Source organism: Egretta garzetta, unplaced genomic scaffold (genome assembly GCF_000687185.1).
Source record: "Egretta garzetta isolate BGI_Z169 unplaced genomic scaffold, ASM68718v1 scaffold180, whole genome shotgun sequence".
Taxonomy (NCBI): domain Eukaryota; kingdom Metazoa; phylum Chordata; class Aves; order Pelecaniformes; family Ardeidae; genus Egretta; species Egretta garzetta.
The window spans coordinates 1,743,115-1,749,114 of NW_009258299.1; positions in this window are offsets into that span (position 1 = coordinate 1,743,115).

A 6,000-nucleotide genomic window follows, 5' to 3' on the forward strand; every position below is an offset into this window, starting at 1 on the left:
AACAATAATAAACATTTGAGAATGACAGTAAGGAACTGCAAAGTAGGAGAGGTTTCTCAATGAGACATAATCATTCCTGAAGAATTCTCTTAAGAAAAGGAGTGCATCTACTTTGACACCTAAGGCAGAATGGTGGCAATTTTGCAGTGTCTGTCATAAAAGAATTACAAAAGTCCTGCTGGCTAAATCATGCCCTTAGCAATACATACTTCTATGGTTTACTAAATTTTAATTCTGTTATTGGGAAATCTAAGCTAATGCATTTTCGCTGGGGTCTCACCTATAGGAGTATTACTGAGATAGGTCCTCTGAAAAATTCTCTGCAGTAGCTACCCTGGAAGAGTTCAGCGTTCTATAACTAAAGAGCAGCAAGACTTTTTTTCTCTCCTTGTTTTGCAAACATGAATTATCCTGAAATAAAAGGTCAGCACACATGCAATTCCAGAGCAGTTCCACAAGGAAACTATTTTGGTTGGAGTAGCTGTTGTGGCAAGATTTTCCTATGTAAACTAGGAACACCCCAAGCCAGGCTGGTTCTAAACAGAGAACAAATTTTGAAATGTATTTACTAATCAGAAGAGAATTCTGAAGTTACAAGCAGGCCTGCTGAATTACTGTAAGACATTCTTTGAAACAAAATTACACTTCTAGAAAGATGCAGAAGAGCAAACAGGCTGATCCCAACTTGAGAACACAGTGAAACCAGCATAATGCACTGCTGGCTGCTGCAAAATACATTTTCTCTGTGAAAGATCTTGTCCAGCTTACAAGACTGTTGTTCCTGCAGGCCATTCCCTGTTCTCTTGAATAGAGAGCTTTCTTGAATCAGTCAGGAAGAAACTGGAAGCCACAGGAACTCCCTCCACAAAAGACAGCTTATGTACAAGTAGTAAGAAAAGCCAGAATTTGCACAGCTCAGTCAAAATTCTTCAGGAATCCTGTATTTACACCATATCTAAATGTAGATACATGCCAAACAACAGCAAATAGATAAAAGATTTGCAGATGCATTCCTTCTCAATACATCACTTCCCAAAATCCTCCAATAATTCACTTAAGAAAAAAATACCTCGTAATTAGAAATAATGAGTACAGAACTTCTATAAATTAGATCATGGAACTGTGGTATTTGAAGAACCACATTTCAAAGCCATATAGATCGATCTTACATAGTACTGCTTATACTACTATATTCCTTAATTTTTCAGTAAGTAAATAAAAACAAAGCCAATTTGTATCTTCAAATTTAAGAGGCTCTAAATAACAGAGTTGTGGGGCTTTTTTGTTTTGGTTTTTTTAAGAGAAAGCCAGTCAGCCTTCTGGCTACTATATGAACAAATCCTTCCCGGGAACTACACAGCCGTTTTCTCCCCAGATTCTGAAACACATTCGCCAGGGTTTTCTGCTTTAAAACTCGTCCCCTTCATTTTCCTGAAAATATGTTTCCTTTACACTTATGCCCTATGGAAAAGATACAAGATCCATCCATTCTAATTAAAATACAGGTTTTCCAAGAAAAACTATTGCCAGTCACAAGATGAACAGGACCCTGGCAGCAAGCAAAAAGTAGTGGTGGGGGGGAAAATACCACTTCACTCACATCCTTCTACAACTGTGTATTCTCTCCACTCTTCCAAAACAACTGGGCATTTGCAAACAATAAAACCAGTATCTTCATTTGTAAGATATTTCATATTTCTTTTACATTAAAAATAATTTCACATTAAAAATAAAAATATAAAAAGATTAAAGGCAGGATGACAAGACCACAGTTATTAGACTTATAATTTTATGTTAATTCATATAGTCTGCATGTAGATACGGTGAAAATGCCATCCTTCCAATCATAGAAGCCTTCAGGACCTAAAAAGTATAGCTGTTCAGAAACTGAGAGGGCACATCAGAGAAAAGAAACAGCACAATGCCAAATGTTGTTTGCACTATATAACTTCAGCAGCAGAACTTATATTATGTCTGGTAAATGTAAACAGCTAATTAACGTCAGCCCCACTTTGCTGCTTGTCTGAAAGAGACACCAGAACAGTCAGGGCATGCTTTGACAGGAGGAAGGGATGGCAAAAAGCAAAACAGTTATGCTCAAAAGCAGATACAGTGAATGCCAGATATCAAAAACAACAACAACAAAAAACAAATCAGGAAGTTTGCAAAACATTTGGGAAAAAAACCAAGCTCTCCCCAGCCAGGATGGCAAGCACTGAAACTGTGCTTGAGTTACATCCCCTTTTACAAATGTAGACACAAATGTCTTTTTGCATCTGCCTGAAACTCCAGGAAAGATCACCAAACAAAAAAAACAAAAAAAAAAACAAACCACAACAAAAAACAAGAGAGGAGTGAAGAAGAGATTCCTGAGTTGAGCTTAGCATGGGGTTTTCCTGGTTGCTTGGTACAAGCTGGAGCTTGCTTCACCTAAAATTGGCTTTTTCCCAACACAATGTAGGATACGTTGAATAAAATGAATAAGCTGAAGTGGCTTAAACTTCTGTTCCCTTGACCTTCCCTGACAGGCAGAAGGTCACAGAAGCTCTGTAGAGCATTTGAAGTTTAGACCATAATGCCAGTCTCTCTTAAACCACATGCTTTGATACAGCATCCACCAGATTCTTCTCCTCATCCCAGTAGCCAGGACCATACATTAACTCCCCATTGCTGTCAACTTCTTAACAGGCAAATTACCATCCTAATTGTTTAACCTAGCAGAATGTAGAGTTACACATATTCAAATGCTCAGGCTATCATCGTGATCTCAGATCACGAAACCTTCCTCCTTGGCAACAAAAATTGGTTTAACATTGAAATATCAAACATGATACTTCCAAACAGCAAAAAAAAGAAATAAAGGTAATACTCATCTGCGAGCCAATCACAGAGGCTAACACACAGCTCTTTTAGATGGAAACATCCAACAGAACAGTCTGTGTTAAATATTGTACACCTCCCCATTTAAAGTCCCAAAATAGCATTAACTGAGGACTGAGCAAAAGTACTATATAAATGTACACCTGAAAGGTGGTTTAAAAATCTCACTGTGAATTTCATTAGTTGCTAGATCAATTTCACTAGGATGTCTCTACTAGAATCAACACTACCAAGTGTAAATAAAGCCCACAACTTGTTTTTATAATGTCAGTATTGAAAGAACTTTGCTACAAAACTGACACTAAGTTTGTATATAACTAGGTCAATGACTTCTAAAAACCCAAAACAGATTCCAAGAATTAATGACGTGAAAAAAACCACAAGTCTAGGTAAAGATTTTGTTGTTTGTTTTTAAAAAATTCATTCTAAAACTCATGGCCACTTTCATAGTGTAGTCATTTCATTTTTGCGATAGCATCTATGTGTCCTTAACATACAAAAGGGCCATAAAAACCCAACCTTCTTTTCTTCCCCTTGCCTCCTTTTATTATAGTTTTAATGTGTTTGGTTGAGGCATTTCAATACCACCTTGTTATCCTGTACAAGTACGGATCACAAAGCATTTGTATAAAATACATCAGAAGGTTGGGTATTACAGTATTACTGAACAAATATTGTTTATCTAGTATTCCCAGTCTGGACACTTTTTTTTGTACTTCAGTAATATAGTTCTAAAAATGGAACTGAAATACTAAATCGTGGAAAAAAACAGAACACCCATCTGGGAATGACAAAAAGCTACTGAAATAGTGATGAAAAGTTGGCAGCCTGACGGTGTCCTCCAAATTCTATCAGCAGCAAGCAGAGCCTTCAATTTTCTTAACAGACCCTGTACTGGGATACAGAAAAAAACTTATGCAGTATTGATGTGGAGAACAAGAAGGAATTCTCACAACTGAGTCACAGGAACACCACTAAAAGAAGTGCAAGAGGCCATCTAAATACGTAAAATTTACTGAGAAATATTTTGTAGGTAGTAACAAAATCCATTTAGAAAGAGGAAAAATTAAGACATTTCAATTGCTCAGAACACAAGGACAGTAGGAAATGAATCCCAAAACAACAGAGGAGGGGCAAAGGGCACATGGGAAACAGAAAACATTCAAAGCTAAATTCAGGATTATAAGCAGTTTCTAGTTCCACATACTCTAGAAAAGAAAGAATTAATGTGATGGCACAGAAGTAGAAATAAATGAGAACTGAAGACAGACACAAGCACAAAACAGTAAAAGGGTAGAGAAGAGATACAGAAGACAGGTGAGAAAAATAAGCAGCAAAAACTACTTTAAAAAGCATTTTTCTTCTCCTCACTGAATATATAAAAAGGCCATTTAAGAAAAGCAACAGGCAAACTGGAAGGAAAAAAAAAAAAAACATAAATCAATTAACAGAGATTCCAGAAATCTTGACTGGTAGTATTTGTTTCCTACAAAGAAAAATGGAGGCGTAAATTCAAAATTGTTTGTGAATATTCTTCAAAGAAGAAAAAGTAAAGACTGCATATGCCAGTAGCCTACAAACAAAACAACTGTGTAAACAAACTTAAAGGCCACATAGCACGGAACCAAAAATATCTCAAGAAACAAGATTGTTTCAAGGCACATTTCAAAAAACCACGGAAGCAAGCTACCAGCAGCAAAACTGTCAGCTCTAAGGCCACATTTGAGACACCTCCAGAAATCTGGTCTACAATAAACTAACTTCAAATGAATAAAATAATAAAATTTTGTTTAAATTATTTTAAGACTAATTGCACAGAATAACCATCTACAGAATTACCATATCAGAAAAGACAATTATTTCTTCCAACAACCCTCACTAAAAAAGCAAAGCAAAAAGCCAGCTTGCTAGACATTTTGCAACATATTTTCCTGGCCTCTATGAAGGACTTTGTTTTGGCATGCTAAGAAATATCATAATAATTCAAGGGGTTTTATGAATATACTGAATACAGCACTGAATGGATATTAATACTGATGAGTAGACTACTGAAGCCAAATGCATGTCAATACTGTCTTACCTCTCAGGATCTACTGTACACACCTGTGAAAAGTTAACTGAACAAAGTTGTTTAAAGGGATGATAATTAAAAAAAAATGCCACTTCAATGCATTTCATGAAGTGAAACAGAAAAAAAAATACTGTATTCATTTTACATACAAAAATGCCACACCTCTGCCTTGCACTTTCTGCTGAACTAAACTAAAAAAAAAAAAAAAAAATCAGTTTGCTTGTATGATTTTTAATGTAAAGGAGATTAAATGTCTCCATAAAGTGATGGACTCCTGTCAGCTACAAAAATAGCAAGTACCTAATATAGCTTACCAGTTCAAAGTCTCTCCCCCTCAAATCAAGTATTTTAGACCTAGTAGCTGATAGAAAGTCAATGAATCTATCTGATTTATATTGGTAAAACAGAATGACAGCTGGTTGCCTCACAACCAGTTCAACACTGTAGCTGGCTTTGCACAAACCTATTCCATGCTTCAACAATGTGCAAGCTTTAAACATACAGCTCATGCGTTCAGAGTCATGTAATGAAATCCCTGACTGCAGAGTAGTTGGTACTACTGTCTTAGGTAGGCATGCTATCGTCAAGTAACGTCACACATTCGGTGAAGACTGTTAATTCATAGAAACAGGGAGATCCATTAACTTAAACTTTTAGTTGTGCTTCACGTTTCATTTTCGGTTCCCTTATGACTGCTGCAGTTTTGGTCTCACATGTTCTGCTGCCAAAAGCTTTGCTGAAGAACGGCATCCCATTTGACCAGATCTGAAAGGGTCTGAGGTACCTCCGAGCCCCGCAGCAGCAGGCTGAGGTGCACAGGCTGTAACTGTTACAGCCAACAAAGGCTGGCTTCGGCCCTCACCTTCATTCCCCATCACCAGCTAAGACAAAGAGGTCCAAAACGGAGGAAGAACTCGCAGCAAGGGAAAACGATCCACGCCTGCAAGATGCCGTTCCGCTACCACATCCCTTTTATTCAGCCCCCACTTCACGCCGGCTGTCAGAGAAGGGAAGCCACCCACTAGCGATGGCGGTCACCGGGGCGGGGG